Source organism: Miscanthus floridulus, chromosome 13, assembly GCF_019320115.1.
Source record: "Miscanthus floridulus cultivar M001 chromosome 13, ASM1932011v1, whole genome shotgun sequence".
NCBI lineage: Eukaryota > Viridiplantae > Streptophyta > Magnoliopsida > Poales > Poaceae > Miscanthus > Miscanthus floridulus.
The window spans coordinates 7186503-7201681 of record NC_089592.1 but is presented as its reverse complement, the minus strand read 5'-3'; the positions used below and the strand labels follow the sequence as shown (position 1 = coordinate 7201681).

The window sequence follows — 15179 nt, the reverse complement described above, 5'->3', positions numbered from 1 at the left end:
ACGTGTCCACATCAGATACTGGCCGGGATTGGTACCTTGGATCTTGCGGTGGTGTGCATGTGAATGAATAGTGAAAAGGTCTTCCAAATTTTTTTGCATTCTACAGTTAAAGAGTACGTTTGAACATATGCATGGAGTACTAAATGTAGACGAAAAAAAACTAATTGCACAGTTCTCGACAAAATCGCGAGACGAATCTTTTAAGCCTAATTAGTCCATGAAAAGCCTTAAGTGCTACAATAACCCTCATGTGCTAATGACCGATTAATTAGTATCATTATATTCGTCTCGCAGTTTTCTGATGAGTTCTGTAATTTATTTTTTTATTAGTATCCAAAAACCCTTCTCGACATCCTTCCGACATATCCGATGTGACACCCAAAAATTTTCACCTCCCCAACTAAACACACCCTAAATAAAAAAAAATATAGTATAGTGCACACAGACATTTGCCCCCTGCTCTGACTGAGCTGGCCATGTTAGTGTTACGGCGGCCTCCCTACTCCAGTCCAGTACTCTTGCCTGTTCTCCGCTCTATAATTTTTACTCGTTTTCTCGTCAAAGAAGCATGATGTGGAGAATGGACAACATTATATGCGTTTGGTTACCCATAGAGAGTTACGTGAACGTATTATTAGAGTGCTTATTTATGCGTCAGTGTTTGTTACCAAAGTACTTTTCACTATTCAAGGACAAAACCAAATATTATATATAATAAAAATAAAAAAGTAATATAATGATTTTTTTGTTTATCTTCCTCCCATCAGTCGGAAAGGTTACTTGCTGACAAAGGTTCCCCTTGGATTTGCATGCCATCTAACCTAATTAACCGTTCAGTTACACTAACCGAGGTTAAATGAGGCATGCATTCACATCTTGCTTGCCAGTCTTGCTTGCTTGGCGTTGTTCTGCTCGTGAAGCTCTCTCTCTTCCCGAGTTCAAACACTGCCAGCCACAGCCATGAGTATCTGCTATGCATGCCATCTCTCATGTCTGTAATTTTTTTTTAACAAAAGTTTACTACCTACACAATGGGGCAGGCATGTTGGCTCAAACAGGGTCCCCATCCATGCTGTGCGCAAAAGTCACCCCAGGTTCCAAACGGTCCCGAGTTCCTGTCCCGGTAACCCCTGACCCAGCTACATTTTTGCATGCTACCACTACCATCTACTACAGCAAGTCAGCAACTCACAACAAGCAGCAGCAGCTGCCTCATCACTCATCAGTATGCTGCACGCATCGATTAGCAGGGTAGGGGCATGCAGCGCCCGAATTGGGGTGAAAGAATCTCTCTGAGAAGAAGTCTAATAAGTCAAGAAACAAGCAACAAAAGGAAAGGCGATGCTCAAGAAAAGAAGGGAAAGCGCATGCATTCCTAGTCCTAGCTACAATTTGATCCTTCCCTTCCTCAAATTGATTTTTCTTGGCACACAATTTAAAACTTAAGATTTCAATTCAATTGAGTTCAATTGTTTTTCCTACCAATTCGCTGCCTAGGTATACAAGAACAAGATGGATGCGTAGTGTGTGTGCTTGGTGTTGGTCACCAAAAAAAATCACCTCCTACCTTAGTACCTACAATTACAAGGCCGCAATTAGCAGTAAAAACAAAAATAAATCGATGCCCCAAAACTTCCCTTTACCTTTGGCTTAATTTGGAAGCCAAGCCAAGATTGGATCGTGTGGTCGGCTGGTGACTGTTCTGGAGGACCCAAAAACAATGGATGTCCGCACGGGTAGCTAGAGCCGCCGCCGACGACGACGAGACGACGACCTCTTCTTGCGGAGGATGACCTCGGTGTCGAGCCCGAACGCATCGACCTTAGAGACCCTCACGACGTCGCACCTTGGGAACAACCCAACAAGCCCGCGCACATCAAGCAAGTCATTCGCGGAGTACTTATCCCCACGGCGGTGCACGGCGACGTGGAGCACAGCAACGCCCCCGGGGCGCAGCGTGCGCTCGACCTCGGCGGCGAACCGGTCCGGGTACAGCGCGTGGTCGAAGACGTTGGAGAACTCGAAGTCGAAGGTGTCGTCAGGGAACGGCTGCTTATGGAAGTCCCCCCGCGCGACGAGCGGCGGCGCCGGGGCCAGGTCGATGCCGAGCGCGTCGCGTACGCCCACCTGCCGCAGCGCCGCCACCTCCTGGCCCAGCCGGGCCCCGACGCAGAGCGCGCGGGAGGCGTTGGTGAGGAGGCCGCCCCCCTCGTCGCGGAGCCCCGCGAAGAGGCGCGCGAACGCGTCCACCTTCCGTTGCCAGTCACGGGTTGCCCATACCCGGCGGAGGCGCGGGTCGAGCGTCTTGTTTAGCTGGTGCCGGAGGTAGTCGTCGTAGGAGCCGTACCGGGAACGCCGCATGCGGATGTGTGGGGACGGCGGGGAATGGGGTCAGCGGCACCGTCATGGTGGTGGTGGTGGTGGAGGCGACGGTTGTGGAGAGGACAGGGCGGGAGGAGGTGGAGTAGACGTAGAGGAGGAGGAGGAGGGAGAGGAAGGGGAGCGCGAGGAGGAGCGGCCGGGCGGGGAGCACGGCTGCGCGCGCGGGCTTGGAGGAGTCGGCGGCGGCCATGGCAGCGGCGATGCGAGCGGCGCCGTGGTTAGCAAGGCGGCCGCATGGCGTGGGCGTGTGGTGCGTGATTTGCTTTGGGATTCTTACCTTTTTTCTTTGTCTGGGCGAGAGAGATGTGGACGCGTGCTGTCGTGAGCTGGGATGGATAGCAATGCGGTGGGCCCGGACGCCGCCCCAATTTAGGCCGCCCAACCGGCACATGGAACAGAAAGTGGGCCTGGCCGGCCGCCTGGGTTGCGAACCCATGTTCACTTGCGCTCATCTCACGTGGCCACTTGCCTGTACCTCTGATATAGCAAGATCAATTTATCGTGGGGTGTTCGGTTCCGCCGACTCTTAAACTTTAGTGGTTGTTTAATAGGATTTTTTACATATGTACGAAATATTAAATATAGATTATTTATAAAACTAAATGCATAGATTGAGACTATTTTACGAGACGAATTTTTCAAACCTAATTAGTCCAAGATTTGACAATACGGTGCTACAGTAAACATGTGTTAACGATGAATTAATTAGGTTTAATAAATTTTTCTCGCGGATTACTGACAGATTCTGTAATTTTTTTATTAGTTTTCAAACACTCCACGCGACACCTCCTCAACTTTAGTCCCTGAATCAAACACACCCACCCTTATGAACACTAATCCTACTAATCTTATCATTCGTATATGTATATCTATCTATCTGTATATCTCTAAATCTATGCCTATATCTGGACAACTGCATTTATATCCCCGTTAATCTACTCTAAATTTACGTATAATCGTCCACATCTACATCTAGACCGTTGAAATGGTCCAATCAGAGACTGAGTGGACCGACTGGCCTTGCTATCATGTTAGTTCCCTTCATGGCCACTTATTACTTACCTTAGCAATTGTTGCCATGAGTATAGTAGCAGTAATACTGGTAGTAAGAGCATCTCCCAGAGTTTCCCTAAATCCCTAGGTAATCCTTGGTTTTTAGCAAGATGAAAAAAAAGCATCTCAACAACTCCTAATCTATCCTCCTAATTTTTTAAAACTCGAGAAAAGTCACCATGTTTCAGCGTAAAGGTACGCTGCTTCCGAGTCGCGCAGTGTCTTCTCTCTCCCGCGCGCGTTTATCGGCCAATGTAAAGGTGAAAGGGCGTGGAAAGAATAAAGAGTAGGAAAGGATTCCGGATACAAATGTACAAGAGAGAAAGAATATATAAAAATGATTATGATAATTTAGAAATAGTATAGGATTTTCCTGATGTTAAATTATCTTCTATATTTTAGTAGTGTATTATAAGAAATTCTTGAAGATAGCCTTCTTTATTTCTTCTAATATATTTTTAGAGCCGTAAAACTTCATGTTTTTAGGAAGAAAATATTAAGTACTCTTGGAGATGCTCTAAATCATAAATTAGCATCAGTATAAGAGAACTACTTCGACTAATCATGCCATGTCCATGTTCTGCAATGGTTAGAGTTAGTTACTAGCTCTAAGTCAACTTCTCCAATAGTGTTAACTTTGAGCACATAACTTTTAACATAGATAGCCACATGACACTCTACGTAACCTTGAAATATATGCAAGAGCTTAGCTCTTGGTTAAGAGCTAGGCTTTTCTCTCTCTTTCTTTAAAATATGAGAAAAAATACTAGGAGCTAGCTTTAAAGTCTGATTGTTAGAGCTGCCCTAAGGCTCAAAGCATCCTAGCTACTCATAGATATACTCCCTCCATCTTGTAAGTATAACTAAACAAATAGAACAGATTAAGAGAGAATGCTAAAGAAATATATGTCCTCGTTTCATTTTCTAATCAGCTTACCATTGACGTGACTAATGGAGATTGGTTAATAACAAGTATTGATATAATAATGCATACCAAAATTGTGCAACTATTACAAAATAGCTCTTATCCCCTAAAATAGATTATAATTAGATTTTTTTTTGAATGATAGCATACATTATGTTACAGGATAGAGGGAATATCTATCTTCTGGTTCATATTTTTCAGCACAAGATCTAGAACTAGAAACGTGTATGTTGTTGTTTACATGCACGTGTTGTTCAAACCGGCCTAGTAATATAAATATATTTTGATGCCCTATACAAAACTTGGTCACATACCCGTCAAAAAAGACTTGCCACATATCTTCGAGGGCAGAGAATCGTTGAGGGACAATACAAGACAATTCTCAGTTACGGACCCAACCAATACACGGGTCCGTGCACCGTAGCCGTAGAGTGAGTGCTCGCTCACTCCCAGCAGTATACAATTTGTGCGGTGCATGCGCGTTGCATTCAAAGTGATCGTCCTCATATCCCACAACCGCTGCAACAAAACCAGGAAAGACACGTACAGCAGCTGTAAGGTGGTACTAGCAACTAGTGCTGAATGCCTGTCCAATGAATCGAGCAGATACATAGTAGACCCTAATATGTATCCTACGATCTTATAATATGATCGATCGGCTCATCAACCACCGTAGATTACTTGCTTGTACGATAGGCATGGAGAGAAAACAAAACTATCCTAGTCATCACAATTCACACAAGGGCTTCAGATAAGGATAGTCTTCTAGTAGCTTCTCTTCCAAAAGAACGTCGAACGTCGTTCTCATCTTGGGGAGTCCATAAAACTTGAATGCCCTGAAATAGCAGGCGCAGTCAGGAACCCAATATACAACGGTATCAGAAGGATGAATCACTTGAGAAATACGTAGTAAATAAATAGGTTTTCACAGTAATTCTCTGTCATTTTTATTCCAATTCATGTCACAGACTCGCAGTTATGCATCTAAAAAAGCAAATCACTTGTGAAACTGAAAGGGGAAAAAGAATTATCTGCAACACTATACCTGAATTTGTCTTGCGGATATAGAGTTGAGCTTTTCCACAACTGCTTCCAGATCTCCATAGTTTCTGACTTCGGGGAATTTTAGTGCTCCATCGACAGCAACCAGTATGGTTAACTGAAGATTTGGAAATTATCAAAAAAAAAAAAAAAAGTCATTCTGCAGTATGAAGCTTGATATGCTTGATGTTTCAACAGAAAAAACATCGGTTCATAGAAATAGTCTAAACCAGTTCATAGTGATGTGGATAACAATTGTCCTTTTGGTAGAATTTTGCCCTGTAAGAAGTACACGTACCACAATGTATTCGTTCCTGAAGCCATCAGGTTTTCTGGAGTAAGTTTTCTCTCTCTTGATTCCTTCCAAGTTGTAGAGAGTTTCTTCATCAAATTTACTCCGTTCCTCAATAGAAATTTTATCAAAATGCTGCTCCCAAGAGTCAACTCTATCTTTCACATCAACCTAACAATAAATGGCATGGAAATAACACGAGATTCAGCGACTTGCACTACAGAGGCATGAAAACCATCTGTCACCAAAGAATTTTCAAGTCATGTATATCTCTCTTACTGATAAACTTGAAGATATACAGCAATTGTTGTGACGGCGCAGGGAACATATGGTCTCTGCATAAATGGTGGTTCATCAGAGTATGGTAAACAAGCTACTCTCAAGTATGGATATATTCATGTGCAATCTAAGCAGGTATTAATGGACAACTCAAAGCAGTTGTAGATCTAATATCATTTAATGAAAATGATTCGATCAAATATTTTATATGCAAGTATTTGATCAACATTTGAGTGGATAAACATCTTGTATACATATACTATATTTCACCTGTATCAGAGATACTGTTACAATTACATTGGTTCTTACATTAATAAACAAGATAGTTTCTACAAGTGCCAATATTCCTGAAATGACTTGTATTCACGCATTATACATTACAATATCATGGTTATAGATACTTGTCAACTTCAGTCTTCACTGCAACTGAAATAAAACTAGAAATTATCTACTACCTGTTCCTAATTATCCATGTTTGTTTGCAAAAACTACAACAAACTAAGTTCTAGAGTTCCCTTTGTATTCTGAAGAAACCTAACATACTGTCCAAGCTTAAAATTTCGTCTACTGCTGGACAAGTTTGGTTGCACATTCAGTATTTATGAAAGCAAGTACTTGACATGAGGACCGGGTACAGTCTGAATATCATAAACTACATGAAAGTCCTGGTTATAATTTAAGAATGTCATATATACCTTCTAGCCAAGTTTCACAAGGTACAAATCAAAAGGGCGATAAAAAAAATGAAACTAATATTGAAGGAGTTGCAGAATGTTAGTACATGAGCACTTGAGCAGCAATAATTTAGAATCTGCATTACCTGTCAATATGAACTTATACCATCGTTGATTAGAAGCCTCCACCTTCTCTGCAATCTCGTTCAGATCTTTTTGGAATGACTTTGCCAAACCCAGCAATGCAACCTGAATTATGACAAACTCCCAATTACTATCGATTTGCATAGTGAGCTTTTCAGATTGATCTACTAACTAGTGATCACGGATAGGGAAAAAATGGATACGGCAAAAATCAGCAGGACCTGGAGTTTGATGACGGTCGTCCTCGGCCGGGTGTAGCGCCGCACGGCGAGAAACAGGGCAACGGCGCTGACGGAAGCACAAGCTAGACGGGTCCCGAACCGCATCGCCGCGTCGCTCTCGGCGGGCGTAGCCACCGGAGGCGGCTGCGCCGTGCCGACTGATACGTAAGTCGCCTCCGTCTGCTGCTCCGGCGAGGAGGAGGGCCACGACGTCGACGATGACGAGGTGGAGGGACTCGACCATGACGAGGAGGAAGAAGAGTGTGAGGATGCCGGGGAGGAGGAGGAGGAGCGCGAGGACGACGAGTAGGAGCGCCCTCCCATGGCGCCACCGGACGAGGCGAGCGCGGCATGCGGGCTGGCGGCCGCTGCCGCCGCGGCGATAGAAGCAAGTATCAGGGCTAGATCGAGCGGGCTCTTGCGGGGCTCGTCGTCGTCGAGGGGAGCCGGCGGCGTGGCCAAGTTCGCGCGGCAGGGGCGGATGCGGCGTGGCTCGCCGGTAAGGCATGAGCAGGGGTCATGCGGCGGCGCGCCGCAGCGCGTTCTCGCGAGGGGGAGCGTCGAGTGGCCCAAGCCGACGGTGATCGCCATTGGAATTGGAGGCGCGCGGCGACAGGGATGACCGGGACTCCGGGAGGGTACAGCGAGAGAGGTTTAGGTGTCTTTCGTCTGCTAAATTAAGGAGCCTAATTGGAACGCAAGGATTTGGCAACAATTTTGCTTAAATTTCATACAGATGAAATTCAAAATTCTCGCCGAATCAGAAAAATACCCGCACCAGACGGGACGCAATGCAATTAATAATGACTTATATTATGCCATGTGCAATTATTTCCTAGTATAAATAATGTATGTACTCCAGCCATCTATAAAGGAATACAATTATAGAATAGTGCTAATTTAGGCCGTGTTTAGTTCGGCCACCGAATCGGCGCCGCCGAATTTCCGGCGGTGCTGTTTTGTTTTTATTTGATAATAATTGTCCAATCATTGACTAATTAGGCTCAGAACGTTCGTCTCGCAAAGTACAACCAAACTGTGCAATTAGTTTTTAATTTCGTCAACATTTAGTATTTCATGTATGTACCGCAAGTTTAATGTGATGGGGAATCTTTTTTTTGCATAATATTAAATTCAGAAATTGGGAGAACTAAACATGGCCTTAACTGATTTTAAAGTAAAAGTACAATCACATTTATATAAAAAACACTAATATTTACTATACTAGATTAGTACACTAGATTCCTCACGAGATATTCTTATAGTATAATATCTGTTTAGAGCCAGACCTCTTGATAATATTTTCTATAAACATAATCAAATTTAAGATAGTTTGACCTTAATAAGACCCAGAATTGTATTCTTTTTTAGATAGAAACATTAGTGTATAATACAAGGAAAACGGTTATCAGCCTGTTCGTTTCGTCGTAAACGATCATGGATTATTTACTACTAGCTGGTTTGGTGTGAGAGAAAAATACTATTTCAGCTTATAATCCACGATCGTATAAGCGAACATGCTATATACTATTTCGCACCCTAATGTTTGATACACATGGCTAGTTACTAGTTAGGACTAAAAATTAGCCAAAATTTGCTATGGTTGGCTAATAATTAATTAAAGACTTGTCTAAGAAAGTAGCCCTCCTGTTTGGCACTAGAGCTAATTTTTAGCTAGCTAGAAGTTAACTCATATATGCAAACAGGCCCTAAGTATGGAATATTTGTTAAATATTAACTGCACGACCAAATGTGAACACTAAGCCATGCTCAACTTCAGTTGGTGCAAATACTGAACTTTGTGCGCAAACCTTTCAAGGTGAATGAACCTGGAACACCAGATTGGTTCCAGGATGTTTACGTGACAATTTGGAATGTTGGTCAAAGTCTACCGAGCAAAATGATTTAGAAACGAAATCTTGTCTCAGGATTGAGGGACAAATATGCTAGCGACAGCAAGCAGATGTAGATTAAAGCCCCGATCAATTCCACTGACTGAATAGCAGTATCTGCCTTCTCCACAGACCCATTCTTTAAACCAGAATTTACAGCATTTCAATTTTCAAAAGCCATTGATCGATCAAACTAATGATAACTTTAGGGAATGGCTGCTACTTTGATGATCGTACTTCAAAATCACATAAGGCTCAGAACAACTCAAAAATACTTGTGCGGAACAGAGTCGTAGTCATCGTAGTCGAACCTTCCATCGAATCTTCCACGATCCCTTCCCATCTGCACCAAATCCCGAACTTAGCAAACCACAAGGCAGGGACAAGAGAAAAAACAATAAAATCTCCATGAAACTCTGAACTGACCTTCATCAAATATGCAGGATCGCATGACATGTTCTCATCAATTGAAGCCAACTTCTTGGACAATGCTGTCAATCTGGGGACAGATTTTAGAATGAATCAGTCCAAATTACATGTGTGCTCTATGTCTAACAATAGCTCAATGGCATCCACATCAACTATATTTGTCAACTTCTCTGAGAGGCTATGGCAATGTGCATGGTTGCTAAGAATGGAACCACAATTCTAGAACTAGGATGGTTTCATAAATTTTTGAGGTTATATAAAATGATTATAGGCGTTAAGAGCGTCAGTAATTCACACACCCCTGGATAGACGAGTCAATATGCTCCACCATCTCAACACTTTTATATTGTTCAGGATCTTCATGAAAGTTGACCATTCCATCCTTCTGGTTTATGGTTGCATGGATCTCTCCATCTTCAATCTGTAAAAATATGCCATTTTTCAGTGTCGACTACTTGACTTGGCCACATAATGCAAACAGGCTGTAGAAAGAACACCTACCATGCGAAGTACATGCATTTCAGCATCCCTTGGTGTTTCAAGTTGAACAGACCTAGCAATATCTTCAAGTGAAAGAGTTAAGTAAGTCTGGGTCAGCCTTTGGATGTTCCGTTTGTACATCGAGGAGAGCACTTGCTTCACCAGCCCTAGGTTGTTGTCCTGCCAGAAACGAAAGCAGTTCATAATCAGGGATGTTAACCTGTGAAACACGGATACGCCAGGAAGGGTGCGTATCCCGTGTCGGATACGTATCCGATACGGATACGCTTGGGATACGGCCGGGATACGTATACGCGGCGTGTCCGCGTATCCCTTCTTAATTGGGCCAGAAACTAAGGAACGGAAACGTTTCGGCCCCATCGATACGGCCCAGCCCAACTTACCAGTTACCACCATCCCTTGCCCTACTCCCGAGTCCCAACCCTGCGCAGCCGCCTCTGCCTCCCACGCGCAGGCTCACGCAGCCGCCTCTGCCTCCCCCACGCAGCGGCGCAGCGCCCGTGTCCGACGCCCGCCGGCGACCAGCCTCCGCCGGTCCGCCCTCCCACGCGCAGCCTCACGCCTCCGCCTCCCCCACGTAGCGACGCAGCGCCGGCGACGAGCTTCCGTCCGTACTCGCTGGCCGCCAGCGACGAGTTTCCGCCCCTGCCACGTGGATCCAGGCTGCAGCGAGTTCCCGTTCTCGATCTCCCCTTCTTTAGTTCGTGGCCGCTGCGACGAGTTCCAGGCCCCTGCGACGAGTTCCTTGAGTTAATCCTCTTCCCCGTTCTCGATCTCCTCTTCTTCTTCAGTTCATGACTGCTTGTTGCTTGATTTCTTTGCTCCCCACTTCGTCTTCCTCTCCCCATTCTCGATCTATTCTATTTCTGCAGTGCGGTTAGTGACTTCTTGTTGCTTCATTGCTTGTATGCAGTAGATGGCGTCTCCAAATATGAGCAGTGCAGCAAGTAGGAACTAGCTGCTGCATGAATTGCAAGCCTGCATGCCTTTTATTAATTTTCTAAATTTGAGACTACTATAAAGAGTTGAGGAGACTTGAGAATGAGACCTGCTGTGTTGTAGTAATAGTACACTTAAGTAGTTAATTGCAACGGTTTATTGTTATCAGTTTTAAAATTTTAATATGCACTATTATTTTTTATTTTATTTTTTAAATAGTAAACGTATCCATGTATCGGGTTTTTTAGGAAATTGCCGTATCCGCGTATCCGTATCCTTCCGATACCGATACACGTATCCGTATCCGTGCTGCATAGATGTTAACAAATGCATCATTTTGCCAATTAAATTTTCGAATCATATAAAATCTGACACGTAGGCAACAAGTAGTTTCCAACAAGGCAATAGCTACTGTTGCAGGTAAACAGAATATAACAGTAGAGAATGGCAACCGAAGTGGACAGAAAAATACTCACAGATTGAAATACTGCTGAATTTGCTTGGACAAATGTCTCTAAATCAGTGTAGCGACCGTTGCTATAGCTTGTAGATAGCTCAACATAAATCTGAAAAAGGATAACAAAGAGAGATTATATAAGATCATGACAGTTATAGACCACGTAAAAAAAAGGGATGTGCAGGTAATCAAAAGGTTGAGATTCTATCACCAATAAGAGCAAAATCTACCATAGTAAAATTTATCATATATATGTTAAAGCACGGCAATAGTGCCAGTGGTTGAACCTAAGGGAAATGTCAACAATGTTATATCTACAGCTTTCAAAATAGCAGTTCATTATAAAAAGTGTGTTGCTAAAAACATAAAGGTAACCATCTTCCTATGTTTTGTAAGGCAAAGAAACAATCACTAACATTTATCAAAACAAAACTAATTTACGAAAAAATACAATAAAAACAAAACAACTAGGCAGAGCAGCTGCCATCAACACTGCATTCAAGTGTTCCAACAACTCACTGCTATCATAGCATAAGCCATAGTTTATAATTTGGTGCTTTTCAAATTGAAACTCAGTGGAATAAGACCTGGGCGTGATTTTTCATACTCCTTTGAGCTGATACGGATGTATACTTAGGAAATGATGGGACCTGTTACACAAATTAAATCAAAATGTTAGCCAATTCAACTTAAAAGCAACAGCTTCCCAGGGATGCTCAGAAAATAAATTACAATGAGTTTAAATTAGATATCTATCAGCACAGTAAAATTCAGAATATCAAGTTCACCCCATCAGGAATCTCTATATGTGGTAAAACCCCACCAAGCAAAACAAAGACATAAACTGAGTGGACACAAACGATTATAGAAGATAAAAATGGTGCAGAATCTATCAGAATAGAAATTTATTAATCACCCATACCCTTATCAATCCGCCTGCTTTTTGCACCAATTTTATTTTTCCTGAACAATAGACCTAACTTAATCTACCAAGTGGTAACAGGCACAATATTAAGTTCAATAAATTCATGGAGAACTGGTTTTTAGATAGCTCAAGTTGCCCAATATAATGAAATCCACCAAGAATTTGGTACTTTAATTAATCATATTTGTATTTGGCCTATATAAACCTATAATAAATGATGTAGACTGTTAATTGAATACTATGCTAGTGGGGAACAAAGCTTTCATAACAAAACATTAGGTAAAGTTTCCAGAAAAATTCACTCTTGTAGGTCTGCATTAGACAGCAGTAGAGACTAGAGAGTGCAGACTGGAAGTCTACCTGTCCATTCACAATGAGTGAAACTAGTACATACTTCTTGTAAGCTTCTACAGCAATCACGTTCAACATTGACATTGGGGCAGTAACAGCCTGAAAATAATACCTCAGTAAACATCAGATGCAATCCAAGTATCTAAAACAGAGACGCGACATAAGGTCAAGGCCTCACATTGTGAAGAAGCTCCAAAGCTTTATGAAACTTCTTGAGCCCAATGTAAATCATCCCTCTGCAACAGAAGGAAAACTAGTAAGCAAGAGCCACATGGACTCCAAAACCATAAGTGAACCACAGGGCGCATTCAATCCAGACCCGTAGTAGCAGTAGAGGAACAGGTCCTTTGGCTGATCGACTTCGAATATGTCATCTTCCAGGACGCTAAGGCCAGCCTTGTACTGCTTTGCCAGCAGGCACAGGAGAAGGTAGTCCGCGTGGACCGGGGTCAGCTGCTCGGGCGAGGACTGGATCTTACGGACCGCCGCCCGCAGTGGGGCGATCCCTCTGATGGGCATGATGAGCTGCATGACCTGATCCTTGAGCACCCTACACACATTCAGGACTAAACACCACCACCACACGACGAGGTCGAAATTTGTCAGATTACAACCGCTAATGGGGTACAGCGCATTGCGATTGGAATCGATCTGGAGATCAAAAACAGCACGCACATTTGTCGGGCGCCAGGCGTATCTGGTCCGCCGAGCACGCGGTGAGGAAGCCGGCGATGGTGACCAGGAAGTCCCCGCCGCCGAAGTCGCTCAGATTGGAACCGGATGTCGCGCACGCCTCCCTGCAGCAAACAAGGGGAAAGTTAGGAGGAGATTAGAGTTGGGGAGGGGGAGAGGGAGCGGCGATGGGTTCGAAGGTTGAGGCGAAGGAGGTCGTGGGAAGGGCGGCACGTACAGGAGGTAGAGGTAGCCGAGGGAGTGGGTCTCCGGGCTGAGGTGCGCGAGGAAGGGGACCAGCGCGGCGGCGTGGGCGCGCAGGGGTTCGCCGTCCGCCTGCTTGAGGAGGCTGTGGAGGTGCGCCACATCCTCGGGGCTGCCGGAGAGGCCCTGGATGTGCGCCACGAGGGCCTCCAGCGACTCCATCAGTGTCGCCCTCGCCGCTGCCTCCGCCTCCGCCGTCGTGGCCGTCTTTCTTCTACGCGGCGGCCGGGCGTCCGCCTGCGCTGGTCTCGCTGGGGTTCGGGGTAAAGATGGCAACGGGCCCGATACCCTTACCCGACGGGTATTTGATCTATTAGGGGATGAGATAGGATTATATCTTTATCCACGGGTATTTAAATGGGCAAGAATCCATACCCGACGGGTATAGCAGGTACGAAAACATTCTCTATTTATCCATCCCCGTTACCCATTGGGAAACCGACTATTTAAGCTGTCATGCGAGTATTAGGCCCAAAGAAGCTCAACATAGGTATTTTGGTCCAAATCTGAACAGTCATATATATAGTTTTTGTGTTCTAGGAGCCCTCGTTCAATTTTTCCTCATCATCTCCGCCAGCAGCACAAGCACGCCTGTCTCACGAGCGCTCGTGCCCCTCGCTTCCTCAGTTCGGTCTCTCTGCCACTTTTGCTCATCCTCCTCGCAACCTCACACCTTCTCCTCGGCATCTTCGAGACGCTTCGACCAGTGTCCTTGTTTATCGGGTATGCAGTACTCGTCGGGTATCTGTTACCCAACCGATACCCGACGGGTACGGGGATGGGCAAGAATCTATACCCGAGACAGTTAATGGGGATGGAAACGTGATGAATGTAACATCCTAATGGGCCAAAGTGGGCCCAATTCAATGACCGGTTACTGTAGCATCCGAATTCCGGGCTACCTAGACCGAGTACTGCTCGCCCGAGAATGGGCCAGTCCAGCTTCGGGGGTACTGTTCACCCGTGTTACTATAGCACCGTGAAAACACTGCGCAACCAAGTTTAGTACCATACTGGAAACTCTGAATTCGCCGGATCGACTTAAATACCAGGGCCAGGGACGCGTAGTAACCTTCGGTTAACCGTTTTGAACGAAGCGAGGACGAAAGTTCAAGCGGGTTGCTACGCGGGTGGGACCACTCCTAGGAAGAGTGGGCCTGGGCCATGTATATTGGGACTGGACGTTACAATGAATTCTCCGTAGCGGGGAAGAGAACGTTCCGGCGATACCCAACAGGTATATCCCCGTTGCCATCCTTAGTTCGGGGGTTTGGGGTGCGTTTGCGCTACGGGCCGCGGCGATTCGGCTGGGTTTGTTTGGGTTGGGAGGATGGGACTTTGGGGGAGGAAGGCTTTGCCGTGCTCGTGCAGGGCTGAGATCTAGGACGTCGATTAACTTGGGGGCTAATCTGCACCGTTGATAAATTCGTTCCCTCTGCTTCATTTTATCGGTAAGTACGTTTCCTGAATTTATTTATTTGTGTGTTCCACATGCGCTGGATTTTAGCAAACTGAGCCTTGTTTTAGTTCCTTGTGGGAACCTGTCCACTTGAGTTAAAGTCTTTGACTTGATACGAGTGCTCGTATTTTTCTGGGCTTATTCTAGTTCAGGATTTAGCGGCGTTATACTTTCAGTGGTAGACGACGTTCCTATTCACTGTGAGGCGCCTGTGGTGACTTCTTCGATCTGCGCCTCGTCAATCTCGAGATATATCGGCACAGTCTTTCAGAGATGCTC

The 15179-nt window shown here is 44.8% G+C and overlaps 2 pseudogenes; both read right to left on the bottom strand.

Moving 5' to 3' along the window:
• Window positions 1–1375: 1375 nt before the first annotated feature.
• LOC136501642 (uncharacterized) lies at window positions 1376–2773 on the bottom strand (annotated as a pseudogene).
• Window positions 2774–4814: 2041 nt separating this feature from the next.
• Window positions 4815–13722, bottom strand: LOC136501418 (COP9 signalosome complex subunit 3-like; annotated as a pseudogene).
• Window positions 13723–15179: the final 1457 nt, after the last annotated feature.